At 42.8% G+C, this 19,906-nt stretch overlaps 1 pseudogene; it reads left to right on the top strand.

Moving 5' to 3' along the window:
- The first annotated feature begins 366 nt into the window (after window positions 1-366).
- Window positions 367-1,378, top strand: LOC132224987 (melanoma-associated antigen 4-like; annotated as a pseudogene).
- The last annotated feature ends 18,528 nt before the right edge of the window (window positions 1,379-19,906 follow it).

Raw genomic sequence — 19,906 nt, 5'->3', positions numbered from 1 at the left:
TTCCGACCATGAATATGTCCCCAGGCATCCCTACCCATGTCAGAGGGTCCCCACATTGCCTGACACCTCCACGCCCCACCGTCAGCTACAGAACCCTGTGCTGTGCCTTCTATACCCTGAACAGTCATGTCACTTCCTACTTCAGGTTCTTAATGGGCAGGCAGATCAGGAGTGAGCCCTGTGAGGCCCATGTACATCCCTAAAGGAGAGACCTGGAAGTCACCTTTGTCAGAGCCACCTAGGGTGTGTTTCTCAGCTCATGCCTCTCATACTCCCCCTCTCCCCCAGGCCCGTGGGTCCTCATCGCCCATCTTCTGCCCACATTTGGTCACTGTTCCAGCATTAGTCATCATGCATAGTCATCATATGAATGAGCCCTGGAAGCTTGAGGAAGACCGTCAGTACCCAATTGAGATGCCCAGCCTGGTGGCGGAGGAGCTGTTCTGGATTATGGAGGAGGAGGAGGAGGAGGAGGAGGAGGAGGAGGAGGAGGAGGAGGAGGATGCCCTGTCTCTTCTCCTCTCTGTCTTCCTCCCCCTCAGTCCCGTTTATAGACAGCCTAGAGGAGGTGTCTGCTGCTGAGACACCAAGTCCTCCCCAGAGTTCTCAGCGTGCCTGCCCCTCCCCTCATGCCATGGAAACCTTTCCATGGAGCCACCCTGAAGATGAGAGCTCCAGCATCCGAGATGAAGAGGGTCCAAAAACTGAGGGAGGCTCTGAAGATGATGCTGATTCCTTGCTGCACAAAGCACTGCATTCGAAGATCATGGAAATGGTGGAGTTCCTGCTCTTGAAGTATCGCGCAAAGGAGCCAACCACAAAAGCAGAAATACTGAGTAGTGTCATCAAAGATCACCAGAACCACTTTCCTGAGATCTTCAGTGCAGCCACTGAGTGAATCCAGTTGGTTTTTGGTATTGTTGTGATGGAAATGGAACCCAGTGCCCACACATATTTCCTGATCATCGCCTTGGGGCTCACCTATGATGGGATGGTGAGCAATGGACACAAATATCCCAACACAGGCCTCCTGGTCACAATTTTGTGTGTGATAACCTCAGAGGGTGATTGTGCCCCTGAGGAAAAAGTCTGGGAAGCACTGAATGTTTTAGGGGTGCAGGATAGGAAGGTGCATTGGCTCTATGGGGAGCCCAGGGAGCTCATCACCAAAGTTTGGATGCAGGAACAGTACCTGGTGTACTGCCAGGTGCCCAATAGCTATCCTGCATGCTATGAGTTCCTGTGGGGACCCAGGGCCCAAGCTGAGACCACCATGTTGAAAGCCCTCAAGTTTGTGCTCATGGTAAATCACAGGGATTCCCATTTCATCTCATCCCTGCCTGAAGGGCCTGAGTGCAATGAGAACTACTATGCCTGAACCAGAGTTGCATCCAGGCACTTTTCAGGCCCATGTGCATTAACTTCTTTTGCTGGGCATAAAGTGTGTCCAATTTTCAACTCTGTGTTTGAGAAGAAACCAGTAGTGAGGCCAAGGGAAAGGTTTGGGCTCCTATTATGATTGAGAAATCAATGATTTATTATTTTGCAAATTTTTAAGGAAATTTCTGAATGTCCCTTTTCATAGGTTTCCGAAACTTTTAGCATGTAACTTTGTAAATGACATTGATCACATATATATTTCTACATGTCCAGCTCAAGATTAAGAGATTTTCTACTGTGTAACGAAAACTGGGACACTTCCCATTCTAGTTTGTGATCCCAAAATAGATAACATGGCATTATAAAAGGATTTCCTTGGAAATGTGTAAGAACTCAGCAGTACAATCCATGGAGTTAAGAAATAGAAAAATAAAAGCAAAAGGTTGTTAATTTTTGCTCCTTATATCTTCTCATCTGTCTTTCCATGAAACAACTTATCTAAGGATCCTTGGTTGTGGCAAGGAAGTGGAGGCATTTCATCTGAATAAAAACGACCCCTGCTCAGTGGTTCATTTAATCCCCAGACATTCACTGAGCATATGTCATCTGGAAGATCCTGTGTTAGTAGTGGGCACACTAACATAAGCAGGGCACACCCACCCACAGGATGATAGTGTAGGAGCTGAAGTCATATAAGGAAGGAGTTAGGTGTCCCCTAAATCCTACAAACAAGTAACAGAACAGGTGAGGCAGTGGGCCTCCAGGGAACAGCACTCAATTGTGAATGGCCTTCATTTTTACCGCAGTGTAGTTTCAACAGTATGGATGGAACTGGAGAGCATCATGCTAAGCGAAATAACCTAGTCAGAGAAAGATAAATATCACATGATCTCACTCATATATGCAATATAATGAACAACATAAACTGATTAGCAAAAACAGATCCTAAGACAGAGAAGCATCGTTCAGACCATCAAACCTCAGAGGGAAGGTAGGGGAGGATGAAGGTAAGGGGGAGAGATCAACCAAAGGACTTGTATGCATGCATATAAGACTAATCAATGGACACAGACACCAGGGGGGTGAGGGCATGAGTGGGGGGGGGTGGAGGAGGGCAATGGAGGGATAGGGACACATACGTAATACCTTAATCAATAAATTAAAAAAAATAAATAAAATGATGCCCATGGCCTGAGCCAGGGTATTTGGGAAACGGATTCCCTCTGCGGGGGATAATTGTAAAGACGCTGGGGGTGGCAGTGGCACATTGTGTGTCTTGGGTGTGAGAGGGAAGTGTGAAGTGGAAAATTGTTCTGAAAATTTCCTTTGGGATCATGAATAAACCAGAGGGAAATCTCCACCTGGTTAGGAAGGGTGGTTTCCTACAAGCAGTTTCAGTGCCATTGGACAGTATGAGCACTAGGTTATACCCATCATCTGTACAGATTTCTACAGAAATAGAGTTACTGGACCATGAGTAACATGATGGCCTGGGAAAGCCTTATTGGGATTGAATGCTTTTTTAAATTAAGTTATTACATATGTGTCCTTACCCCCACGTTAACCCATATACCACCACTCATGCCTTCACCCCCCTGTTGTCCATGTCCATTGGTTAGGCCTATATGCTCACATATAAGTCCTTTGGTTGATCTCTCCTCCTTACACCCACCCTCCCCTACCTTCCCTCCGAGGCCCGATGGTCCGATTGATGCCGCTCCGTCTCTGGATCTGTCCTTGTTCATCAGTTTATGTTGTTCATTATATTCCACAAATGAGTGAGATCATGTGGTATTTATCCTTCTCTGACTGGCTTATTTCACTTAGCATAATGCTCTCCAGTTCCATCCATGCAGTGGCAAATGGTAAGAATGCCTTCTTTTTTACAGCAGCATAGTATTCCATTGTGTAGATGTACCAGTTTTCTAATCCATTCATCTGTTGATGGACACTTGCACCTGGCCAATCAGCAGGGCCCACAGTCCTATCTCCTCCCCTTACTCCAACCCCCTATAAACCCCTCTTCCCACAGGGCTAGCTCTCTCTCTGCCACTTGGGTTGGCGTTGCGTCGGTGAGTGTGGTCGGGGAGCCGAGGTAGCTCGAATAAAGACTCTTTGCATTTGCATCAGACTCGGCTGTCTCCCTGGTGGACTTTTGGGGATCTTGAAATCTGGGCATAACATTAGGGGGCTCGTCCAGGATCCCCAAGACCCTCGAGGGACCCATGATCCGGAGAGTCTGACTGGCCGTGGTAGGGTCTCTGTGTGTTGTGTATTCTGTTCTCTGTGTTATATGTTCTGTCCTGTGTGAGCTCACTTCTGAAATTCTCTAGTGCCCGAAGCGGTCTAGGTGGACGCACTGCTGAAGGACAATGGGCGGGGAGAGTCAGAAGACGTTCTGTTCCCCAGGAGGGATGCGTATTCCCCTCACATATTTGAGATGAGGCGGGTCACTCCCGCTGGTTTGGCGTAAAGCCATCATCTAGTTCAGGGGTGGGCAAACTTTTTGACTCGAGGGCCACAATGGATTCTTAAACTGGACCGGAGGGCCGGAACAAAAGCATGGATGGAGTGTTTGTGTGAACTAATATAAATTCAAAGTAAACATCATTACATAAAAGGGTACAGTCTTTTTTTTCAATAGTTTTATTCATTTCAAACAGGTCGGATCTGGCCTGCGGGCCGTAGTTTTCCCACAGCTGGTCTAGATGCGTCCACGGAGTTGGAAGGCTGTTCTTTGGGGCCCTCTGTTTGTCTGTGTCTGTGTTTTTCTGTTTTCTGTGGACTTACTGGGCGGACGTTATGGGATGGACTCAGACTGCTCCTTTGGTTATTGTGATTGACCATTTCAAGGAGATTGGAGTGGCTGTAGAACTCCCTCAGGAGTTGGGAAGTTGTTATTGTTTAAACTCTGAATGAATGTCTGGTGAAAGTGTGCGAGTGTGGAGGGAGGGGGCCTGCCCTCTCCCCTCCTTTGTGTGGCTCCACGACTTCGGTCGGGCGGGCATCTGAGTGAGGATCTGTGAAAAGAGGTCACCCCCTCCCCAAGTAAATGCGTCTGGGATTTTTGTGCACATGTAAAGAGAAAAGCTGGCTTAAAACGAATGCGTGCATAGTCCGATTTTGGATAGAGTTTTGACCTGGAGTCTGTTTGCAAATGTGCAGGATGGAGCCCAAGACTGATTATTTACCCAAAGGAAAAAAAGATGCTAGCTAGATTCTAGCAGAAAGATTGGCATTTCCATAATAAAGAACAGTTTTTAAATGCAAACGAAGGGTGTTAAGGCTGGCTTCCCAAGGCAATTTCTAATGAAGGAAGGGGCTAGTCGCTTCCCACCTGTAGCAAAAATCTTAAAAGAATGTGGTCAATTTACATCTGAAAAGACTAGGTAGGCCAGAACCTGTTTTGCAAGCCTCAAATGTAGTTTTCCAGAGCTGCTTGAAAGTAAAAAGTAAAGTTTACTCTAATTTGCCTCATGAAAAATCTAGAGGACAGAATTAAATCTGTTGGTTGAGTATTGAGAAATACTGAATATTTAATTTGCTAGCTAAAAGTTTAAGGTTTGGATTGAATTGGGAAAAATTGTGTAATTGTGGTAACTAAATGCCTTTGCTTATCGGTCTGATTTTAGTGAGATTTCTTTTTGTCTGCAATACAGCCACATGACTTGCCGCTCCCCTGTGGGCCGCCATCTTGAAACAGCAAAGGCCCCTCCCTCTGATTTAGTCAGGGGTGGAGCTTTAAGATGGAGTTTTGCTGCAGAAATGTGGATGGGGCAGGAAGTGTGCTTGCCTTGCGGATTTATTTTTAAGCTAATCTCTTAAATCTAGAAAACCCTGCTTTCCTTAAACTAAGGACAATTAAAGGTTATGTCAAGGTCTTTAAAAGGGACTGATAGCAGTAATCCAATTCCTAAAGTATAGTATGATGACAATTATTTCAGGTAGAAACTGTAGTTTAGATAACATGCCTAAGTTCAACCTAGGTTACCCAAGGACTCTAGATAATGTGTTTACCCAAAACTTCGGTTTGGATTGCATGCTGTCTCTGCTTCTGTAAATTGATCTGACTTTATTGCTTAAATATGTATCTTTGTTGTTCAAAATTGTTTAACTAATGAAATTTCTGTTTATGTCTCTTAAAAATATGAATGTATTGCTAATCTAAGGCTATTTGTTTGCTAGGGACTTTGATTTGCTAAAAGGTATTTGTGGCTTTTCTAGTCTGATTAGGACATTTAGGGGCTCACAGTTCCTCAGGGCAGAGATTTTATGGGCCTCCTGCCTGTGCTGAATTGAATAATACAGGCCAGTGTCATTTGGCTTGCTGGTTAAAGGAAGGTAACGGTCACTAGGATCTGTAAAAATGGCTGGGAATTAAGCTGGATGGACTGAGTGACTAGGGGAGTTGGGGTTCGGATCCCCTCCCCGAGCCCAGGATAACTCTTAAAGTGGAGGGGACACCCATTGACTTCCTTGTCGACACTGGGATGAAACATTCAGTCCTCCACACCCCATAAGGAAAACTGGCGAACAAAAAGTCCTTGGTGCAAGGGGCAACTGGTATGAGCCAGTATTCATGGACTACCCGAAGAACAGTAGATTTAGGAACGGGCCGGGTATCCCACTCTTTCATGGTGATACCAGAATGCCCCTACCAACTTTTGGGACGGGACCTACTGACCAAAATTGGAGCTCAAATAACATTCAGACAAGGGGGGGCCTCAGGTCACCGATGGGAGGGGCCACCCCATTCAGGTCCTGACCATGAGGCTAGAGAGGATGAGTATCGCCTCAACCAGAAGGCTTCCCCAGTAGAGAGCAGTATGGACAAATGGCTACAAGAATTCCAAACAGCTTGGGCAGAGATGGGGGGTGGGGCTGGCCTCCCACAGGGCCCCAGTCCTGGTAGAACTAAAGCCAGGAGAAGGTCCAGTAAGACCTGGGATACATCCTAAAGGGCCAGCAGCAGCGGTTATCAGATGCCAGAAAGGAGATTGTTTTGAAAATCCATACTCCCACCTCTCGAAGAGAAGTAAGGGAATTCCTAGGATCAGCCCGCTACTGCCGCCTCTGGATACCGGGTTTCACCGAAATCGCCAGGCCCCTAGAGGGCTCCAGAGGGCGCACGAGGACATTTGGCTGCACCTCCGCTCCATCGCAACCCCAACTCCTCATCAGCACAGACCAGGAGATTGGGTCTATGTCAGAAGGCACCACCGGGAGACCCTCGAGTCACGTTGGAAGGGTCCCTACACTGTGGTGCTGACGACCCCCACTGCTCTCAAGGTAGATGGCGTTGCGACCTGGGTCCATCACACTCACGTCCGGTCAGCAGACCCATCCATGATCCAGGAAGACTTTGTCACCAAATGGAGTGTCGATCGAGATCAACGCAACCCGCACAAGCTCAAGCTACGGCGTGCTCGACCTGCCTGATGCTGGTAACATTGCTTGCGATCACTCCTGCTACCAGGAGCCCCCACATACCGTATAATAGACTTAGATGATGCTGCATCTTCATAAACATGGCTCCAAAGAGACAAGGACAATTTATAGGAAGTTCAAGAATGGACTTTAGTAAGATTTGGCTGCCATGATGCCAATATTATGTTTCATTGTGTTGATATGTTATATTGACCTTTGATTCTTTTGCAGGTTTGAATGTGTGTTGGCTATCCTGGAAGGGGACTGTGTGGGTGACCCCCAAAAGTAAAGGGTGTCTAGCTGCCAAGAGGGAAGGTGCCCAACTGGGCAGGGAAGAGTGCCCATCAGGTTTTGGTCTCTGTTGAGAGACAGTTGACGGTTGGCAGCCTGTATACTGTATTGCAGGCCTGCATAACCATGCCCATGTCAGGGGTAGTACAAACCTCATCTGTAGAAAGCTGGGAAAGGCCTGTTTGGAATAGAAGGTCTGAGGCATGGTTATGCATAGAAAGAAGGATTAATGCCAACAGTTACTGTTTTGTTATAACTCTGAAGAATCCATGAAAAGGAATTGGCAAGGAAAGTCAGAAAATCTTAGAGCAGATCAGTATGTTTTTCTCCTTATATAATTCCTCTGAAATATTGGAAATGCTAAATAAGTCATGGAAATACATTTCTTTGCATATATTCAATAAGACTGATTCCTAATAGTGGTTTTATTAACGGAAAACTTTGACTGAAGTATCATGTTTTAAAGAGCCCTGTCTGAGCTCTAAAGACTTGAAGCCAATAAGAGTGCTACAGGAAAGCCTGGTATCCTGCTTGGGAGCCCTGAAGATGGCTGGCGCTGGAGCATCAGGCCCATGCCCTACCATCACTGGCAGTTGGTAAGAGTAGAAGGGGCGCAATAAGGATGCCTCTGCATCCTTGTGGAACCCCCACTCACTCTGGGCTGCATCGATTAGGAGGGCTACTGAGATGGGCCTTAAAGCCTAGAGCGAGGGCTCAGGTGGAGTTGCTACAGGTGAGGGATTCAACTAACTCAGCAGATACTGCAGGAAAGCGTGGGCTCAAGTGGAGTTGCTACAGGTGAAGGATTCACCTAACTCAGCAGATACTGCAGGCAGGCCTGATGGCAGCTGGACCACTTGGCTTCCTGGCCCTATGGGGCACATTAAGATTCAACCATGAGATTCCAGCAAAGGTGGTCGGTTACCATTCTTGTTGTGTTTATGCAAACATCAGGCCAAATTGAATACAGTAGATAAATTAATCTTGATTTGTTTTTTTTTGATAGCCATGGAGGAATTTTAAGAAGAAAAATCCTATTTCAATAGAAGTTGTTAAAGCTAAAATGGTTTCTTTCCCTTCCACCGGACCATTTGTTAAGCGTATAGGGATAGTTCAGTTGATAGTTCTGAGTGCCCAGTATGGGCCTCTAGCAATGGTGAAATAGAAATGCAGTCTGTCTCATGATTGAACCGGAAGTTCCAAGACAAAGGGGGGAATGAAAGGGTGAGGACTACGCCCTCCATCTTGCCCCAGGGTAAGGGCTACGCCCTCCATCTTACCCTGGATCCTCCAGTTTTGGGCAGCCATGTGCTCAGCAAGGCTTCTTCCCAGAAACCCAAGTCTCTGCTAGCCACACCCAGGATTTCTTCAAACTAACCAATGACAATCAAGGGAAGTGCGCGCCATAGATATGACCACATCCTGTGTAACAAGACACCGACTTGCACCTGGCCAATCAGCAGGGCCCACAGTCCTTTCTCCTCCCCTTACTCCAACCCCCTATAAAACCCCTCTTCCCACAGGGCTAGCTCTCTCTCTGCCACTTGGCTTGCAGTTGCATCAGTGAGTGTGGTCAGGGAGCCGAGGTATCTCAAATAAAGACTCTTTGCTTTTGCATCAGACTCAGCTGGCTCCCTGGTGGGCTTTTGGGGCTCAATCTGGGCATAACAATGACTACCCAGTATAACCTGTTTGTAGTTAAATATTTAATTTTCAGACCATCCTTTGTGGTTACTTTAGGTCTCTGAGTTTGCGAGACTGCCAGGCAGGCTTCCCCTGAGCTTGTCAGGTTAGCATGTGGCTCCTTTCGTCCACACATACCCCTTTTGGTCATAAATCAATCCAAAGGATGCATTGATGACCAACCTTTTGGTTGGATAATGGAGTCCCACAGTGCTAGGAAGGCTCATTCCTAGGATGTCTCAGTGTCAGCATGTCTTGCTGAACAGGTGGACCACTGGGGATGGGGCAAGACCATAACCTTAGAATGCATTCAAGGTCAAATTATTATTTTATTCTTAAAAAAGGCAGGTAAATGGGAAGCATTCAGTTCCTATATGTCCTTGTTAATAAGTATTCTGGATCATTTCTAATTTTTGAGCCATCATGATCCGAGTCTTTTTGCTATTTGTCTTAGGTTTTGCTTTTCTGCATCTAATATAACATTTACATATCATGAACAAAAGTAACAATACTAAAACAATAACACCAATTAGGAACAGAAAATGTCTAATACTAGACGAGGAAAAGTCTGAGGGTAACAAGCATCCTAGCCAACCGAAAAACCCTTTACATGTATCATCATAAATTTTTATTAAGCAAATTATATGTTTTCCTCCTTCATCCACTGTCACTTGTACCTTATGATACGTTTGCCCAGATGAATTAAGACTCTCTACTATTTCATTATCTAGAAGCTCTAATTTTTCTTCTAGCCTGTTAGTTTCCATAGAAATGACTTCATGGGGAGGATTGAGTTCAATTTCCCAATACACTGGCTTTTCAGTATCAATATTATCATAGGTTTTATGAACCTCAGGCAAAGTTATTCTGCCTATAATTTCTGTATTACACCATATTCCAGTATTATTTAATGTAAACTTGGTGATATTACAGTAAATATCGCTTAGTATAACAGAAGAGTTTTTTAACCCTTCCCAGCAAATCGTCCCTTTCCCATATACCATATATTTTTATTTGTTGGGGTAGATACAATAGGCCAGGACTAGGTGAATTCAGTATTCCATATGGATTGGGGGCACAACCATTCACCTTTGATTTTCACAATCAGACAGTGAGATGGGTTCCCATTGTTTATTATTTTTAAATATGGCGCATCTACTTCCCTTTGGAAGTATTCTAGTATTATTGAGGATGGTCCCTGTGCCGGCCAGTTGAACTCCTGGGAATTTAAGCTTATGATCTACCCGAGGCACCTGGGCTTTTAAGACACAACCTCTTAGATCGCATTTCCCATCTAAAATTTTCCAAATTCCTGGGGAACCATATGAGTCCCATAAGTGTCTGGCCTGGGCTTAGGGTACAGGTACGTTCCCATTGTTGGGTTTGCGCCTGAGTTTTTTCAGTCAGTTGTGCCTTTTCTCCATGCTGCTTCCCGCCCTTTACAACTAGACAAATGCCTCAGCACACAGCATAGGGGAATTTTCTTGAAGCTAGGTCTGCTTCAGACAGCTCTGGCCAAAAGCGGCTGGGTGGTTTGGATGGCCTTGCCAGCTTCTTCTGGCCTGCTCCTGCCCTGCCTTCCTCTTCACTCCTGCTACTAAACCTTACTCTGTCCCTTCTTACACATGCAGAACTAGACCCAAGGCACCAAGGTTTGAGCAATTTTAAAATTCCTTAACATACATTCTAAGACAGTCAAGTTTGAGGAGGAGCTATTACCTATGTTGCAGGGAGGGACCGGATTGCCTCCTCCTTAAAAAATACCTGAATAGCCGGAACCGGTTTGGCTCAGTGGATAGAGCATCGGCCTGCGGACTGAAAGGTCCCAGGTTCGATTCCGGTCAAGGGCATGTATCTGGGTTGCGGGCATATCCCCAGTAGGAGATGTGCAGGAGGCAGCTGATCGATGTTTCTCTCTCATCGATGTTTCTAACTCTCTATCTCTCTCCCTTCCTCTCTGTAAAAAATCAATAAAATATAAAAAAAAAAACCTGAATAAAAGAACTAATCAAAATAAGGCTTATTTTCTAACTTCATTTCTCCTTGGGTGTGGACAGCAAATGACACTAATCAGATTGACGTAAACTATTTAACCTTTGTTTAGGGAGGCAAATGCAAAGCATTTACTCCCAAGTGTCCTTGGTTTAGGGAAGATAGGATTTCTGCTCAGTTTCCCTATTCTACTTGTCCCAGCTTACTGGCCTATCATCCATTCAACTTTCTGTCAACATTTCTCTTCTCCTTCTCATCACATACACAACCTTCACAAATTTCACACTTTCAAATTAGCCTTCAAACCTTCTTTCTGTGTCCTTCAAAAATGTATAACCATGCCTCAGACCTTCCATTAAGTAGTTCTCTTTACCTTCCTCCATTACACCAAAGCCATACTTTCCAGTTAGTTAGAACTCTTACCCTTAATTATTAGGTGACATGTAAATAATTAACATTCCTCAGATTAGCAATACATTCATATTTTTTTAAGAGACACAAACAGAAATTTCACTAGCTAAACAATTTTAAACAACAAAGGCACATATTTAAACAATAAAAACAGATAACATTCCCCATTAAAAACTTTGAATCACCACGACAAGCAATATCAGTTTGTGAGCATACAGGCCTTGTTGACATCGTCTGGGGATAGCTGTCTGCCTCCGTGGTCAGTGACTTCTCATCCTCGAAGATTCTCAGCTGTTTCTTGTCCTTGAAAAGTCTTTGATCTCCGCTGGTAAGGTCCCCTCCAACGAGGTTGGAGAGAGTCTTTTATTTGGTGTCTTTTCCAATACACTAAATCTCCTGGTTATAAGCCATGATCTTTGAAATCTTCGTCGCCCGGGAGTGCACTGTGAAATGAATCTGTTACCAATTTGTTAGTTCCTACAATGCAGAATGTCTGCTCTTTACTTTTCCTTATAGTTGGGAAACAAAAGATTTAAAAGTCAACAATATTTTAAACATTCATAAGAATAATTATCCTCAATTCATTTAGTTCCATAGTTATTTGTGTTTATCCTGATTATTTTCCAGTAGTTTTTGAATGCAGTTATTCCTTGAAGTTCTATAAATCTTCATCCAGTTCAAAAATATGACCTGCTTACAAGCCTGAAATTTAGATTAAGTCAGAGTCCTTTTCATGGATTTTTCTAAATATATAATATACCTACAAATGCGTCAGAATAAAGCTGTCCAAGAATGACAAAATTTAAAAGTGGCATGGTTATAGATTTGATAAAAAAAAAACTTTGCTTTTCTATAAAATATAACATTCCAAGACAAAAATTTTTTGGTAAGTAATAATCCCTGTAAAATCACATAGAGAATATAAAATTTGTATACCTTTAGATTCAATTATAATTTTAGCATATAAAGAATAAATAATATGTAAGATTTTAAAATGAGGCACATGGCTTATTGCAAGCAGTGTATTCAGCACTAAAAATAATTAATAAGCTCCCAATCTGTGAAAAGCAAATACCAGAGCATCACTGACAGACGCCCCCACGGGGATCCTGACTCTTGGCTGCCCAGTCCCTGACAGGTCACATGCTACCCCCCTGAAAGTTTCCTGTTGAACTTGGCTCTGAATCTCTGCAAGTTCTTTCTGATGCAGATGCGTTAACAACCAAGTGACCGGTCCCTTGCTCCTGACTGGAGCTCAAGAGCATGGTCTTTCCCGATTGGCTAATTCAAAGGGAAGGGTGGGCCTTTGCTGTTTCAAGATGGCGGCCCGCAGGGGAGTGGCAAACCATGCGTCCAACATGGCGGCTGCCAAGTCACTCAGCCCAACATGGCGGTTGTCTACACTGTTCCTAAAAGATAGATGGCCAACATTATACCGCAAACAAACAGAACTCTCACCAGCTGTTTCTGGGGCTGAACCCTGAGAGGGAGAGCAAGAAGAGACCCCAAGATTAAGAATTCTTGGCAGCTGCTGGGACGTTTTTGCAATCTCTCTCACGCTTTCAACCCCACCACACACAACTAGGCTCCCCCAAAGCGGAACTTGCCTCCTCTTTAAACAAGTTGAACAACAACAAAGAGACACAAAAACATCAACACTCTTATACAAGCACACAGAACACACTAAAAGTTTACACCAGAGAATGTCCAGCATTAAAAACTACCAAAGCAGTGTCTTTTGTCCCTGGTTAGGGAACTGCTTCTCTAGAATTTCAGTATATTCCCAATGTATTATTTAAAAAACAAACAAACAAACAAAAAATGGGCTAAGGTCTTTTCTAGTTGCCTCTACCTTCCTTTGTCTGGGGGAATCTTTTATGAAGATAAATCAGAGGTATTGCTTCCTATGGGGAAAAACAGGGTGTAGACATTAATTAACTTCAGAATAGTTCTGAGACAGTCTCTAAAATTTTTATTAATTTCCATCTTATTAGAAGAAATTTTTTTCTATGCTTTTTTCTAGAAGCTTCTAATGTCCAAATCAAGATATGCTTCCCATGTACTCATTCAGTTTAATTTCAGAGCCGGCATTTTATAATTTCTGCATGCAAATTATTAACATAGGTACCCCAAACAAACTGCATTTTAGCCATTTCTCAGTTAATATTTTCTAGTTAAATCTTCTTATTTCTGTAAAGTACTTGCAAGTAAAGGCTTCCTATCAGGAGTATTAAATGAGGGCTGGGGTCTTGGGAGCTTCTGGCCTTGGAGGCAAAATTTCCCATGTTATTTTTTTTTTATTTTGGATATCTGTAGTCTGAGCGAACTTTCTAGACATGTTATGTAGTGGGTTAAATGTGACCTCAGTTTCTCTCCCTGCTGTCTAAAACCACAGGAAAGGTTTAGGGCCCGGGCAGACCAAGCCTTAAGGTGGCCCCCTAGATAAGCCATTTAGTTAGTTAATTACAGTTGTTTTCAGACTTCCCTATGGGGCTCCAGCATTTCTGAAACCTCCACAAAAAATTTTAATCACCCAAGAACACCCCTGAATCGAACTATTCTAAAAAGAAATGTTGCCCCTTCATCTTTGGAGCTGAATGAGTTCAGCTCATTTATACGGCAAAGGTTATTTTTGCTCAGACTGAGCAATTTCAATTGAAAAGCAAAAATCAAAACCAGCCACCCATTTTTTTTCCTCCAGTCGTGCCTTAGCCTGGGTTCTGTCAACCCTTAACCTGGGGTTCTATCATCCCTGGTTCCACCTTGAGGATTTTAAAACAGCTCAAATAAAGTCAGACCCTCTACCAAAGTAAGGGAAGGTCCTGGATCCAAGAGACAACTCACCCACGTTCACTCAATGGGTTGAGAACTGGCAGGCTCAATGGGCCCTTTGCTGGATCCTAGCACTTAGTCAAAGTCCAAGGGATGGTCCTGGGTGAGTTTCTTTGGAATCCTGCCGACTACTCCAAGTAATGTTAACGTAAAAAACCCATTGAAACCTGTAAAGAATTTTGTGAGTTTATTTGAGCCAAACTGTTGACATATGCCAGGAAGCAGAATCTCAACGAATCGAGATAATGCTCCCTCCTAATAATTTTTTGATGGAGTCTTTAGGGTTTTCTATGTAAAGTACCATGTTATCTGCTAATAGGAACAATTGTATTTCTTCTTTTCCAATTTGGATACCATTTATTTCTTCTTCTTGTCTGATTGCATTGGCTAGCACTTCTGGTACTATGTTGAATAGTAGTGGTGAAAGTGGACATCCCTGTCTTGTTCCTGTTCTTAAGGGAAATGGTTTTAGTTTGTGCCCATTGAGTATGATGTTGGTTGAAGGTTTTTCATATAAGGTTTTTATTATGTTGAGGTATGATCCTTCCATTCCCACTTTGCTGAGCATTTTTATCAGAAAAGGGTGTTGGACATTGTCAAATGCCTTTTCTGCATCAATTTATATGATTATGTGATTTTTGTTTCTCAATTTGTTTATATGGTGCATCACGTTTTTTGATTTGCTAATATTGTACCAGCCTTGCATCCCTGGAATAAATCCCACTTGGTTATGGTGTATGATCTCTCTAATGTAATGCTGGATCCAGTTTGCTAGAATTTTGTTGAGGATTTTAGCATCTATGTTCATCAAGGATATTGGCCTGTAATTCTCTTTCTCTGTGGTGTCTTTATCTGGTTTTGGGATTAGGGTAATGCTGGCTTAATCGAAAGAGCTTGGAAGTGTTCTTTCCTCTTGAATTTTTTGTAATAGTCTGAGGAGGATTGGTTTTAGTTCTCCTTTGAATGTTTGGTAAAACTCACCTGTGAAGCCATCTGGTCCAAGGTTTTTGTTTACTGGAAGTTTTTTGATTACTGTTTCAATTTCATCAGTAGTTATTGGCCTACTCAGGTTTTTTATTCTTCCTGGTTGAGTTTTGGAAGGTTGTATTTTTCTAGAAATGTGTCCACTTGATCGAGATTGTCCAGTTTATTGGAGTAGAGGTGTTCATAGTATTTTTAAAAAATCCTTTGTATATCAGTGGGATCAGTTATTACTTCACCTCTTTCATTTCTGATTTTCTTTATTTGGGTCCTCTCTCTTTGCTTCTTGGTGAGCCTGGCTAGAGGTTCATCAATCTTGTTTATCCTTTCAAAGAACCGGCTCTTGTTTTCATTGATCTTTTGTATTGTTTTGTTTTTGGTCTCTATGTCATTTATTTCTGCTCTGATCTTTATTATATCCTTCCTTTTGGATACTGTGGGCTTTTCTTGTTGCTCTCTTTCTAGTTCTTTAAGTTGCAGGGTCAGGTAATTTATTACCATTTTTTCTTGTTTTTTTGAAGTAGGCTTGTAGAGTTATGAACTTTCCTCTCAGGATTGCTTTCATTGTGTCCCATAGATTTTAAATTGTTGTGTTTTCATTGTCATTTTTTTCCAGAATGCTTTTTATTTCTTCTTTGATCCCTTTGGTAACCCAATCATTGTTCAATAGCATGCTATTTAGCCTCCAAGTGTTTTATTTTTTCCATTGTTTTTATTGTAGTTGATTTCTAGTTTTATGCCACTGTGATCTGAGAAGATGCTTGTTATGACTTCTATCCTTTTGAATTTGAAGAGACATTGCATATGTCCTAGTATGTGGTTTATCTTTGAAAATGTCCCATGTGCACTGGAGAAGAATGTATATTCTGTTGCTTTGGGGTGAAATATTCTGAAGATGTCAATTAAGTCCATCTGATCTAGTGAGTAATTTAGAATTGGTGTTTCCTTCTTGATTTTTTGTTTAGAGGATTTATCTAGTGATTTCAGTGGGGTATTAAAGTCCTCTACTATGACTGTATTGCTACCGACCTCTCCCTTGATATCTTCTAGAAGTTGTTTTATGTATTTGGGTGCTCCTGTATTGGGTGCATATATGATTACCAGAGTTATATCTTCTTGTTGGATTGCTCCCTTTAGTATTATGTAGTGGCCTTCCTTATCTCTTGTTATGGCTTTTACTTTAAGGTCTATTTTGTCAGATATAAGTATTGCAACCCCAGCTTTTTTCTCATTTTCATTTGTCTGAATTTTTTTTTCCATCTCTTCAATATCAGTCTGTGTGAATCCTTTGTTCTCAGATGGGTCTCTTGTAGACAGCAGATATATATGTTTTCTTATCCATTCAGCTACCCTATGTCTTTTGATTGGGGAATTTAATCCATTTACTTTTAATGTTATTATTGATAAGTACTTGTTTGTCGTCATTTTTATTCTTAGTATTTGTGTTTCTTCTTGCCTTTCTGTTTCTTCTTTTTACAGCAGTCCCTTTAGCATTTCTTGCATTGCTGGCTTGGTGGTAATAAACTCTCTTAGTCCTTTTTTGTCTGTGAAGCTCCTGATTCCACCTTCAATTTTGAATGATAGGAGAAAGAAGATGGCGGCGATATAGGCAGACAAGTCCCAGGTTGTATCCCGGAGCAAATGGAGTGAGCAGCTGAAACTAGTAACACCCCCCCCCCCCCCCCGAATTGGCGAAATTGCTCAGCTGGTGAGACGGTTTGCAGCCGGGAAGGGCAGAACTCCCCTGGAAAGGTAAAAAAAAAAAAAAACAAAACAGGGATTTGGGCAGGAAAGTTTGACAGACCTCTGAACCCAGAGGGTCAGAGGGAGACCGCATGGCAGCCAGCCGCATCCCTTGGGACAGGCACAGCCTCTGATGGGGGAAAGGAGATCTGCAGGATTCCTGGTGCTGCCAGGGGATTTGAGAACTGGGTTCTGTGACCATGGAGGACTGAGCCTAAAGGGGGCAGCCTGAAGAGCTGACCTGACCATGCAGTGCCAGTAAGAGAGGAGCTTACAGAACCTAAGCCTCCCCGTTTCCGTGGCCGGCGTTTGTTTGTTTGTTCTCACCGAATCCTGTTCATGGGACATTTCGGATACAGACACTCACCTGTGCTGAAGAGAGGGAGAGGATGTGGAGGAGTGGAATCTGGGGAGAGACTGAGGAGAGAAGGGGGGCCAGGAGAGGTGGCAGCGAATGAGTGTTGAGTGCTGAGACACCCCTTAGCCCAGGACTGGGGCAGCCATTCTCTTAGGAGAGTGAGACTCCTCCCCCCAGCCCCCAGGCAAGGAGCACAGCCACACCCAGATTCCACCCTGAACAAGATCAAGGATTAAAATAATCTGATCAGTCCCTGGGAGTTAACAGGGTCTGGCCTATAGAAGGATTTTCAATGCCTTATAGCCTCAGAGGCCAACCCCAGAACACTGCCACCCAGAGGCTGAGCCACAAACTGACTCTTTGCTAAACACAAAATAAGGCAATCTGAGAAACAAATAAGGCCTGCTTTGAAATAAGGACTGTGGTTTACAACACAGAGGAACAGTGTATCACAAGGAAACTCAACACTCTCCTGAATACCTGGCAGGACTAAAGGCGAGCCAGACTGAAGAATAGAAGAACCGAAGGACCTTCACTACTGCAAATTTTTTTTTCTTTTTTCACCTTTTAACTAAGAAACCAATTTTTTTTCTTTTTCTTCTTTTTCTCCTATTTTTTCTTCTTTTTTTCTTCTTTCTCCTGATTTTACCCTTTTAATGACTACCTTCTTATTTTTAACCAGCATTATTACTGCTACCATTTTACCATCTTTTAAAGTGCCATTTTATTTTCTCTTTATTCTATTTTGGGATCAGTGTTCTCCATTCTATTTTCATCATTATATTATTGGTTGTTTCTAGTTTGCATCCATCTACAGGGAGCTGTTGCTGGAATTTTATGGGATTCCTGGCGGTTCTATAGGAGTATTCTCCTCATATAAAAAGTCTCTTCCCCTCTTTCACTTCATTCTCTTTTTTCGCTCTTTTTTTTTCTTTTCTTTTCTCGCTTTTATGTTTCCCTCTTCTTTTTCCCAATTTCATTTTTGCACTCCCTTTTTTGATCCCTACTTTTCTTTTCTTCTTTCTCTTTTATATTTATCTCTTCCTTCTTCCTTATCCCCTAATTCTCTTTATTTGGGTGGTCACCTCTATTTGGGGTTATTAATATTGTGAATATATTTGTGTTTAGTGCCTGGTACGTGGTGCCTTGTTGTGTTGTATTTTGTGCCCTTAAATCAACGCAGCAGATCCGAGCAATAGCAGCCTACTGAGCACCACACCCTCGGCTAAGGAACAGCAGCTGTACGTGAAACCGCGCCCCACCAGCCAGAAGAGCCACCAAAGCTGTGAACAGCACCCACCAGAGGAGCTGCAGCCAACTGAAGAGCAGCTGCTACAGCAACCGCCCGAAGAGCAACCACAGACGAAGGAGTCACTGCCACCCCAGGGAGCAGCCACTGAACAACTCAACGTCTAGATATGTCAGTGAGATCAAACATGGGTAGACCAAGAAATCCCCAAAGGAAAGAGAAGGAGGACTCTCCAGAAAAGCAGCTAAGTAATACAGAGGCATGCAACATGACAGAAAAAAGAATTCAGAATAAGGGTCCTAGAGTGCATAAACCAGATGGAGGGAAAAATCGACAACATCTGCAAGAAGCAAGAAGAAACATATGAAAAAATCAACAACTAAGTAAGACCCAAGAAGAAATGAAGAGTGATATAGCTGCAATAAAAAACACCATTGAAAGTATCAACAGTAGGCTAGGAGAAGCAGAGGACCAAATTAGTGAATTAGAAGACAAGGAAGCAAAACACACCCAAAATGTACTGCAATTGGGGAAAAAAATTAAAAGACAGGAGGAGAGCCTAAGGGAGCTTTGGGACAACATGAAACGAAACAACATATGAATAATAGGGGTACCAGAACAACAGAAAGATGAACAAGGATTAGAAAACCTATTCGAAGAAATAATATCAGAAAACTTCCCTGAGGTGGGGAAGAAAAAAGTCACACAAGCCTAGAGAGACCCATACAAGGTGAACCCAAAAAGACCCACACCAAGACACATCATAATTACCATGGAAAATATTCAGGACAGAGAGAAAATCTTACAGGCCGCAAGAGAGAGACGGAAAGTCACATACAAGGGATCTCCCATTAGATTATCAAATGATTTCTCAACAGAAACACATCAGGCCAGAAAAGAATGGACAGAAATTTACAAAGTTATGCAAAGCAAAGGACTGAATCCAAGAATACTCTATCCAGCAAGGCTATCATTCAAACTTGAAGGGTAAATAAGAAGCGTCACAGACAAAAAAAAGGCTAAGGGAGTTTATCACCACCAAGCCAGCAATGCAAGGAATGCTAAAGGGACTGGTATTAAAAGAAGAAATAAAAAGCTCAGAAAGAAAACAGCCACACACACACAAAAAAGAAATGGCTACAAACAAGTACCTTTCAATAATAACTTTAAACGTAAATGGACTAAATGCTCCAACCAAAAGACATCGAGTGGCTGAATGGATAAAAAAACATGACCCATACATCTGCTGTCTACAAGAAACCCACCTCACTAGAAGGGACTCAGACAGACTGAAAGTGAAAGGATGGAAAAATATCTTTCAGGCAAATCGAAAAGAAAAAAAAAGCTGGGGTAGCAATACTTATATCGGACAAAATAGACCTCAAAGTGAAGGCCTTAACAAGCGATAAGGAAGGCCACTTCATAATACTAAAGGGATCAATACAACAAGAAGATATAACCCTGGTAAACATATATGCACCCAATGTAGGAGCACCCAAATTCATAAAAAAAACTCCTGGAAGATATCAAAGGAGAGATCGACAACAATACAATCATAG

Source organism: Myotis daubentonii, chromosome X (genome assembly GCF_963259705.1).
Source record: "Myotis daubentonii chromosome X, mMyoDau2.1, whole genome shotgun sequence".
Lineage (NCBI taxonomy): Eukaryota > Metazoa > Chordata > Mammalia > Chiroptera > Vespertilionidae > Myotis > Myotis daubentonii.
This window is presented reverse-complemented; position numbering and strand designations above follow the sequence as displayed.